Source organism: Columba livia, chromosome 1 (genome assembly GCF_036013475.1).
Source record: "Columba livia isolate bColLiv1 breed racing homer chromosome 1, bColLiv1.pat.W.v2, whole genome shotgun sequence".
Taxonomy (NCBI): domain Eukaryota; kingdom Metazoa; phylum Chordata; class Aves; order Columbiformes; family Columbidae; genus Columba; species Columba livia.
This window is the reverse complement of record NC_088602.1, coordinates 150,267,149-150,277,976: the sequence shown is the minus strand read 5'-3', so window position 1 is coordinate 150,277,976 and position 10,828 is coordinate 150,267,149. Positions and strand designations below refer to the sequence as shown.

At 44.4% G+C, this 10,828-nt stretch overlaps 1 long non-coding RNA gene across 2 annotated transcripts in view; it reads left to right on the top strand.

The window, feature by feature from the left end:
• Positions 1-77: 77 nt before the first annotated feature.
• LOC110357303 (uncharacterized) overlaps positions 78-10,828 on the top strand; it is a 105,505-nt gene continuing 94,754 nt past the window's right edge. Inside the window, exon 1 of one of the 2 annotated variants that reach the window (XR_010467493.1) lies at positions 78-1,589. This is a non-coding gene — a long non-coding RNA (uncharacterized LOC110357303). The remainder of the gene's footprint in view (positions 1,590-10,828) is intronic. The other variant, XR_010467494.1, reaches the window with a different exon arrangement.

Here is a 10,828-nt window from a genome sequence, read left to right as displayed (position 1 = left end):
ACCCATGGATTTATGGAGTCCAGATTGCTTAATTGCTCCCTAACCCAGTCCTCATCAACTAAAGCAAGCTCCTCCATTGACCTGACTGCTAATTGTGAACTGTATTTGATTTCTATGGTATATATACATTCTGCGCAGAGCTTAAAATGAGATTGTGTGCAGTGACAGTTGCTCATGATACATCATATTTGAAGGAGGCTGTAAGCTGTGGAAGGCAGCCTTGGTTAAAATATTTAGAAGTGTGTCTTATACCTAAAGGAGGCGGTGTGCGTCACCATATAGTATTTTCCAAATCAGCCTGAGGGAGCAAGAGGTAGGTTGGGTGTCCCCTTCTCCAGTCAGGGAATGGAAAAAGAGTACGGCTTCTCTGGTGGCCTTCTTCAACAGCTGGAAAAAGAGAGAAGTTTGTCCAAGATTCTTGCAGGGTGAGTGAGCTGTAAGTAGGCCAGTGAATTAGCACCTCAGTAGCTCCTTCTGGGTTTTATCTTCTCATACCTCTGTTTCATTATTGTGCTCTTGCAAGTGACTGTGTGGAGTTTTCATTCTTACATCTTCCCTAGTGATAAAGCTGAGCCTGAGTCATCCAACAAAATCCAGACACGTCAACTGTGTGGGGGCTGGTGAATCTGGCATTCGCCGGAGAGGCTGCCAGACGCTCAGGGTGGCTGCAAGCAACAGGTTCTGGGCTTCCCCAACCTCTGAGGCATCATCTGTCACCAGGGCCTTGTCTGGTACGGGCAGTGCCAGCTGCCAGGTTGTGGGTAGCTGCAGGAATTACCCTGAGCACCTGCAGCAAACAGCAGAACAGTGAGAGTGCCTGGGATGGGGAGCTCAGTGTGAGGCTTTATGTTGCACTGGTGGAAAACAGAGATGATGTAACATGAGTAAAGCAGGCTCTGGATCCCCAGAGAAGGACCACATAGTTCAAAGAGGCCTGTTTTTGTGATAGAGATCATGCTACTATGAATGGAACAAAAGGTTCTCTGAGTATCCACATGCTTTGACCACTTGGAGTGAGGCACAGTTGAAAAAATGTCCATGAACTTGCCCAAAACTTTCACAGGCAGCACTTCAAATGCCTGTGGGTGTTCACCCTGTGCTATCAACATGAGGTCAGAGAGGAGAGGGTCTCTTCTTTCGACAACACAAAATGAGCTGGTGCTGGCTGCAAACCAAGTCAGCAACCCCCTGAGTCTCTGTGGCTTTGGAGACAGAATCCATGTGAAGGGAAGGAAATGTGAAATTGGGTGATGGGGATAAACAGCTCCTCAGTCAGCCACTACAGCACAAAACGTCTGCATGGATCCCCTCTTCCTGACAATGAAATGCCTGAAGCAGAAATAGCAGGGAGCAGAGGAGGGACTGGGTGCAGGAGCAGCACGAGAGAGGCTAATCCCACTGTGTTGCACAATATCTGCTCTCCTGGGCAGCATTAGCAGACGGTAAAAAACCTCCTTTCTCATTCGTGGTGCATTTATTTTCTCTTTCAAGAAACAGTCCAGAGAAATATGAATCCTCAGATTGTGATAAAAAACCTGCAAAAGTCCCAGCACTGCAGCGAGTGGCAGTAGGCAACAGGACAAGAACAGGTATGGGACGTTACGCTTGTTATTTTCCTGTTTATTGAATTCTCTCCTGCTTTAGGATGACTCACTGATCTGCTGATGCAGGCTTCGTGCAGGTAGGCTGGGCGGTGGGTTTGACAGGCTGTCACTGTGGCAGGCACGCTGCAAGGGGAGCACCCAGGAGAAATCCAAGCAGCCTGGAGGCTGCCAGGGCAGTTTCCCACTTGCTGCTGATGAGAAGTTATATGGCTGGGGGTGTTCAAATAATTCTGATGGAGACAGAAAAACTCTAGCATACTGCTGTCTCTAGAGTGGTGTTCTATACTGTTCTATCGATGCTGATACTGGTGACAACGTGGAACAACTCAGGTCCAACTCAAGCATGCATTGCCATATAGCCTGGGGAAAACATATTTGTGGTTTGCCATGCAGCCTGCTAGTGAGCTGGGAAGCTCAGGAAATAAGACTGACATCCTGAGTTGTGGATGCTGTCATCTGGAGAAGGAGGAAGAGTGGGACTGGAAGAGTGGAGACATGAATTAAGGGATATTTGTGCAGTGTTGTTGGAACACGCATGGGTAGAGTCTTGTAGCAGTCAGAGGAAATAAAAGAAATGGAAAGAAAGTGAGTATTCTTGTTTGAACAAGGGGCAGAAGTTGATAATCTGACATGTTTTTGGTGGACTTTTCCTTCTATGACACCTCTCCCAATGGGTTAAATTGCATGGTCCTGCCATGCAATTCAGCAAAAGGATAGTTTTAATGGTTTCTTAGGCTCTCCACAGGTATTGCGTGAACTGGGATTTGTGCCACTACTGATTTTTTTTTGTAGTTTACTGCCAGAACAGGCCAATATGGCCTGGTGGTGATAAGGAGAGGTGATGCAGGGATTATGCTTGAAAAGTACTTTCTTCAGACAGGACTAGGTTGGGATATTATTAGACTTTAAACATTTATAAGCATGTAGCCAGGCAATGAAGGAAAAGGTAACACTTTGCTGAAAGCATGTGATGCATCTTGCTGCAGAGTGTCAGTATAACATACATTGACATTCTCTACGTGTGTCAGTAAGGAAGAAGAGCTTATATAGAATATAAAGAGGGAAAGCTTTCTGAGGAAAAGCCTGAAACATGACCAGGACACTGTCTAATGGAAATCCCTTGAGTTTGTTAATCTTGGTGAAACTTTTTTTAAACAGTCAATCAGATGCTGTTCACATCATGTTTCCTTAAGACTGAGACCATTCAGCCCTGCCTGAAATAGGATATGAGGTATATATCTGTTCACACCTACTCACTACTTTGGGAAAAGTTATAGTTTGTAATGGCTTGTGTCAAGCCTATCTAAAATACATGCCTGAGTCCTGGGGAGTGGCTTTGTTAGTTTTCAGCTTGCAAGCCTGTCACTTCAAAATGTACAGCTACAAAGGGGACACGGATGGCTTTGCAGAAGAGCTTTGCAGGGGACACAAGACTGTCCTGTCACTCCACAGAATTGCACATCTAAATGGCTGGTGTACAGAAATGATAGTTTAACCATTGTGCTTTTTGCTTTGACCTAGATGACAGTTGATGATCTGGAGGTTGAGCATCAGTGCTTCCTATTCACAGGACTGTTTCTCCTTTAAAACTCAGTCACGCTCTAGAATTTCAAATAAAAGCATGCATGTTAAGGGGACCATCAGCTCATTTAGTATTGTAATAATGAGATTTAGGTCTTGTGTGTTTATGAAACATCAGGCAGTGTGTTTATAAATAAAGTTGCTTTGATGGCTCACTACAGTAACGTCGGGGCTTGTCTGTAAAGACAAGTGTGTGCACAAGATGTGTGCACTTGACATAGAACAATGATTTCACCTTCTCTTTTCCAGCTGGACATCAATCCTGACCCTCAATGCCTTTGCACAGCTTTGTTTTACCTTGCTTAGCATCACAGATGCTCTTTGAGCAGGAGAAATGTGTTCCACAGAGAGCAATAGCTTCTTTGTATTAAGGACAAGCTCACAGAGTAGGAGTTTAGAGCACAACGGGACAGAACTGAGGGTAAGGAAAGGACCACGAAAAAGTGAGAGGGGGCTCTGAAAAATCCCAGGCCACAATGGCACCTGCAGTGACTGGTCCCTAGGTCCTTTGGGAGGGACCAGTGGGGTGTAACCCAAAGCACTGTAACGCCTTGGTCTGTGTTGCATTTTAACTTTATTTTTTTTTTTTTTCCTAGCTAGTACAAGTCAGCAGTGCTGACAGCAAATATAGGGAAATCAAGAACCTATTTCAGCAGACAATGAACGATTACAGCATCCGCCGGCTCTGGAGGACTCAGAGCCTGACACTTTGGCAGCATTTCCAGTTGTTTGTATCTGCTTTACTTCATTCCCCCAGTGGCAGTGGAGCTGTTCAGATAGTGGCTGGGCCCCCATCCCGTCCTCCCAGTGTGTGGGTGGTTCCTCCTTGGCAAAAGGCAAACTGCTTCCCCCCCCGAGCAGCCCTCTGTCCCAGCCCTTGTGGGCTCAGGCACATTCCTCAGGAGTGGACCACTCCGGTGATCTGGTTTATAGTGGAAAAATAACCAAATACAAAAAATGGGAAGGGGCATGACCAAAAGGTTGGGGCCTTGCGGAATTAGACCTGAGGTTTATAGGCAATTATGTTTTGATCAGGAAAACCCAGCAACTTTAAAAGTTTTTATTTTAAAGATGGCTTTTGTAAACCTGGGATTTAGGTTTGGGGTGCATACAAATCTTGTTTTATGATCCTAGCCTTACATAAGCCATTTTTAAAACTATCAGATTCTATGACCTTTTTTAGGGAAAAACCAACGAACCAGGCATTATAAATTCAAGTTGTACATAACCTCCCTCTTGGTCAAACAATATGATAGGGGGAAATATTTTCTTTACTGTTTGGCTTCTTACAACTGCAATGTTCTCATTCAAAATAGAGAAGGCCAGAGTTTTATTTTTTCATGAAATCTGAGAGTTTGATTAACCACAGCCAGAGGAGTGGGTGGACTGTTTCCCCAGGATATGGGAGACCTACATTTAATCTTAAACTTGAACTGAACCTATGGCTCCCTGTTTTGGGTGCTTATCCCTAGCATTTCAGAAGTGGAGCACAGGATAGGGTCACTTGGGCTTGGGTAGTAACCAGAAATACCAGAAATGCCAGTCTGGGTCTGAAGTTTTCCAAGGAAGAAACAGCACCAAAACTGAATGTTCCTGAAAAAAAAAAAAAAAAAAAGGTTCCAGTTGGCATGAGCAGTTTCCACAAATTCAGCAAAACAATTTAGTCAAAATTCTGGTGGAGTAGGCTCTTTGTTTTCTAGGTGTAATGTGTACTTCTAGACATTTCCTTATGTCAAACTTGGCCATGACTGAACAGAACATCATAAATTAGTAGACAGGCTAGCAAGGAGATGAAAATAACTTGTTAAATGTACTTTGCACCACTGACAGAAGAATTGACATTTTTTGAATACATTTAAACAAATGACTACTTCAGTTCTTCTCTTGGAACAGATACACCAGATTTGTAGAAAATATGGATTACTTGCTGGCCAGTGTGTTATCAGAAAAAATAAGGTCTGAGACCAAAACTTAAAATGTTATTACTATGGAGAATTAGAATTCAGGGCTGCAGAGAGAGCGAGCGAGAGAACTCTGGCCTGTGATCTATTGTCTTTATTGCTGGATGAGATGTGAGTAGCAGCTATTTGCTATACAGCAGAAATTCAGTTTTCTTGTTTCGGTTCTCTCTCATCAAGGCAATCTTGTATATCTGAAATAGCTCCTGTTATACCAGCAAAGTTTCTTTTTAAAATATCTGATGCACAGGTTTCTTTTTTGTTTGTTTTTGTTTTTTTCACTTGTGATGACACAGGGCTTCCTCTGAGCTCCATCTCAAAGTTCCCTTGTTTTTTTCTGCTGGTTTTGCAGAGAGGAAGGTCCAAGATACTTTCCTTAGGATGGAGATCAAGGAAGGAAAAGCCATAACTGGGAAAAACCACCTGACCCATATGAGTTATCTTGGCCTTCCTGGTACCCATTCAAACAGAAAAGAAGAAAACTGTTTTTCGAGGCCAGCCAAGGATCAAGCCACCCTGTCAGCCACGCCATCAATTCCAGCCATCTGGCTCAGTGTTTCAGTGTCAGGCCACAGTCTGCTGAGGTCAGACCTAACACCACGAAAGGAAGTGGCTGTTTTCCCCCAGCCACATACCCACTTTCTCCATTAAGAGATGTTTGCAAAAGCAATGCTGAGCAGAGTAGCTGTGGGCACTGGCATACCTGCCTTCTCATGGCACGCAGGACACCACCACCAGCCAGCTTGGTTTCAGATGGAAGTTGTTGCCCTGAAAAGTGAGAGAGGGGGAGGCTTGCATCAAGGAAAAAGAGTCTTCATTCAGCTCCTTTGCCTCTTCTGCTTTCAAACACCACTGCCTCTGGTTTGCTCAGGTGAGCAGATTTACTGTGGAGACCAAGGCAATGCTCCAATGTGTGTGGTGTACACGTGTTTTGTCATGCACTGGGATGTAGGTTGTTTGGCTACATGACTTTATTTTGTTCCATCTTCCTTATTGTTTTGGATCTGGCTGGGATTTAGTGGACAAGGCAGACGATCCATAAGATAAGAAGTGCTTGTGCATGGGTATATATGCATGTGCTAAACCTCTGATATGTTTTTCTGTAGTCAGAAAGAGCATGTGGAAAAGAAAAGCCCAGGGCAGGATGTGGGTGGGTGGCTCCTATTCCACGGGATGAGTCTGTGAGCCAGATTTCAACCGGAGGACCTGTGGGACTTGTGAGACAATGTATGGAAAAGGTACAAGTGCATGAGCTGGACGTACATCAAAATGCTTGGGCTATTTTGAAAGAGCAGGTAAGAGCACAGCACAAGCTGTGTTTCCTATAATGTGGGCCTGATTCTCCCTCCTTAGACCTTTTGTAACTTGAAAAGCGACAAAAAGCAGCAGCTGAGTCTGTTGATGCCTTTAAATAAACTCACGTGGAAGCACCTGGCAAGGATGTGTTTGCAGCTATCCAGGGTACAAAAGAGAAGAAGGTGCTCTTTGAGGAGCTGTCTGCCAAAGTGCCAATAGCAGATGTTCGTTCCTTCTGTTTATGCATTTTCTTACCCATGGCTTTTTCTGGTCCTTAGAACCTACTTTGCCAGAGAAGCCAGTATTCTCATCAATAATGTCTGCCCAGCATAGAACATCACAGCATGTTTGTAGCTCGAACTCTTGTTGGAGACTTTGTTCAGGGAAATCAAGTCCACCTTCACCCTCCAACCAGACCTGGGATTTCAAGCAGACTTTTGGACAGCCATGTAGATAATAAAAAACCTTTCCGTCTTTGTCATCTTTGAGAAGCAACAGATTTACCTGGCCTGTATCCTGGAGTGTACTCATTCACCCTGATAAAGATGATGTCAGAGGTAACAATATCTTGTCTGAAAATAACATGTTAAGGTTCAACTTTTTTGAACTCTATGTTGCATGTAAGGACCTCATGTCTGATGTTCAGCTATTCTGTAGCTTTGTTTCAGTTAAAGGAGTGAAACTACAACTATAGTAACTTATGGAATGGCTGGGTCCTCTGAGTGTTGTTTTCCTCCTAAACAGACTGGTGGCAGTTAAATTGCAATAAATAATACAACCATGACAATGTGATAATGATTTGGATGCAAGTGCGATGTAGATTTAAATGTGCATTATGATTAATTTATAAAACTAATTGCTTCCATGTAAAATCGGGTACATAAGTAGATGTTGTTTAGGACATGGGGAAATGAATACAGAAAATGGGGAAAATGGAGTATAAAAAGCATGTTTGAGGGGTGACTCTTTGGAGTTGTTTTTCCATGGAGTGAAGATCATCAGCATCTTGTCAGTGTAAGAAAAGCAGACAATGGGCTCTGAGCTGTTTTTGTCCTGTGGTTTGGCTGCTTTGAGTTCTGTGGCAAGAAAAGGCTTTTAGATCATATCCTAAAGGACTGTTACATCATGTTCCCTAATTTCTCTGCTGGTCCCATTTGGTTATCTTGCAATAAGAGTCAGAAGGGCTCCAACTCAGATGGAAAAAAAAATATATTCCTGGATAACGAAGAAGCAAATGACTCATTGGTCTTCCTCAGTCTGCCTTGACCATTGATCGTGTGCTAAAGCCAGAATAGACAACACAGTGAATGTCTAGTGAAGGGGCCCGTCTTCACATAACCCCTCTGAGAGAACGGGTAGATGCCACAGGCTATACTGCAGTCCAGTCATACCACAAATCAAAACAACAGTAATTTCCTGCTCCTCTAGAAAGAGCTAAGTTGTTATTTTGAGCTGTCTGTGCCCTCCCGGACTGCAGGCTGGGCTGAGATCTTGTTTTAAGGGTATTACACAACCTCCCTCTCAAAACTTGAAGGAGTGTGAAACGTTCCTTGGATTCACACCAGGATATTGCAGTGGATTTCAGCTGGGTGTTGCCACGTTAGGTGTGCAGCAGCCTACAGTGGGCCTGACCCTCCTGTCCTCAAAGCAGCTCCCGCACATTTGGATGTTTAACTGGTGGGGAAACGAAGTGATGGTGCCACTGCAGGCAGCTGTTGTTCAGTTTTTGCTTTTGGTGAGGGAAAAGCAATCTCTCCTGTGCTTGCCTAAGGTTTGGTTTTGTCTGTGGACCAGATGGAAGCAGCTCCCTTGAGCTCTGCTCTGGTGCCAGCCCTTAACAACACAGCCACCCAACATGAGCAGCTCTGGCCCTTGCAGGTCTAAGAGTGCTTCAACAGGCCCACACAGGGGCTGAGGGTGCAGGGCACCATGGTTGTTTTGAGTCACCTCCTCTTCACCAAGAATGTCATCTTCTACCCTTACCCTGAGCTGAGTTTGGGGTCACAGTGTTGGAAACACCTGAGTGTTGGTGGTCCCATCCCAAATGGCCACCAGGAAACACCATGAGGAGGAGTCCTGCAGTGCCTGTCAGTGGGAAACGCTGCGGATGTAGAAAACTGATGCTATAAAACATCCTGGGAGTCCCACAAGTAACACTGGAGATGTGGTTTGCTTTGTTCCCTAGTTGCATTACTGTCAGCACTTCTTACACTATTCTTCTATGTCAAATCCGCCCATCCCACTGGTGACACCCTGTCCTCGCCCTGTCCCAACTGGATGACTCCCTGCCCTAGAGCAGAGCTTCCCTGGATTTAGGTCAAGAGAACTGGGGATATTGCAGCTGCTGAAGTCAGATCCCTACCACATCACAACATTAGGAGTGAGGAGGTCTATGTTGAAGTTGAATAATAGCACACAGCAGTGTCCCACCAGGGCTGCAGGGACAGTGCTTGCAGCAGTGGGCAGTGAGGAAAAGGGGCTTTGTGGGGGGCAGATGATGGCACAGCCACCCACCTTCCCACCCTGCAGATTGGAGTTGGTGGTGGCTCTTTTGAGTTGTCCTGCTGCTGCCTGGTGCTTCTCCAGGCGATTGAGAAGCACCTCGGTGGTGTGTGCTCTGAGTGGGGCGGACAGGGGATTGTTCTGCCATCTCAACTTTTAGCTCATGTCTGTAGGAAATCCCATAAGTAAATTAGCCACCTGAATGAATGGTTACATTTGGTTAATTTCCACCTTCTTATCCCTCTGTGGGGAAATGGGGGATTTGACCAGAAACTGAAGGTTTTTCTTAATCAAACTAGTGAGCTCATCAGGAGCTTTGTGAATCTAGTGGATGTGGATCTCATTAACCATGGCTAAGCATGGGGCTTCCAATGAAAGCAGGAGGTCAAGGATCCATTGGAAGGGGTGATATTTGCTAGGCAACAATTCCACTTGGTGATAAGGCTGTTCCTTTATCTCTCCAATAACCAGCATACCAAATCCAAGTCTGTTCTTGCTCCCAGTCCTGTTAGCTGTTGTTAGGCTTTGCTGAGATATAGGTGCTTTTCATTGCAGGTTTATCAAATCTCATATTCCTACTACTGAAGTGTTTCTGTCAGTTTGGATAGTGCACATTTCACCTCTGCATCACAATCTGAGGACCCCATTTTACTGAACCACTAGTTTCCGATTCAGGGTTGGAGATGCATGTATGTGGGTGTCTGAGATGAACTCTTGCTATTACTGGGTACAAATGTTTCCTCCGCAGTGCAGAATACCCCTAAGGGTTTCAAATGAACTACTTCCTGTGACTGACCGCACACATACACGGGAGTCTGTCACTGTGCTTTTTATGGAAGCCACATTTCAGATTCCCAGTTTAACAAAAACACTCTGCAGCAACAGGCTTGTAACAGAATAAACACTGTTTGTTAAATCACACACAGGCAAACAGCTCACTTCCTGCTCTGTTGCTAAACCTCATAACTCAAAATCCAGCAATCTCAGTTCATGTATTTTTGAAGGTGACATGGGGAGATGACTATATTTCAATTTCACAAAATGCTATTGCTTAGAACATTTTTTATTTTTTGATGCTCAAAGACTTCTTTGCTAACAAAATGCTGGAGAACTGAATGTAATATCTTGCTGTTTGCTGGGCATCTTCCTCAGCTCTCTGGCAAGCTTTCCCATGAGGCATGCTACACCATTACAGTGTACTGTCCCTTCACCGTGGTCAAGTCCCAAAGGTAAAACACCCCAGATCACTTCTATAAATTTACTCTTGTATTTTGATTCAATTATTGCATGATAAAGGGAAACTGTGACTTCCATCCATTGAGGTGCAGGAAGAATTGAAGGAGGAGGACTTTGACCAGTACAGGGGAATATCTACTGGCCATAGACAGTACAGCTGGTTGTAGTGTATTTACTGGAAAAGGATTTGGTGCCTGCCAAGTAGATAAGCTATTTTCTAGCCACCCGGAAAGCCTCATGTGGCTTAAACTGATTGCTTATTTACCCACTCCACAAATAAGCTCTCTGTGTCCCTATACTTAGGAAGATGAGTGTGATAAATGTAGCTGTTTTCACTGCATGGGATTTATAACTCTAATGGGAAATCATGGCTTTTGCAGGTCTAAATAATGTTCATAGAAAATGCTCCAGTTTAGTATAGGTAATGGTAGGGTGTTCTGGCAGTAGGAAGCAACGGCTAATTAGTACTGAATCAGAAGATGGTTGTAGAAGGGCTGCTGGCAGTCATGTTTTTTGTTGTACGTCAGTGTCTGCTCTCTCTTCTTGGACCAAGCTTTCTCTTTTCTTTATTAACTCTTGGGATGAGGCTGCCCATGGACTTTCTTTCTTGCACGAAATTTTGCCCAGTGAGGCTCCTAACAAAATCACATA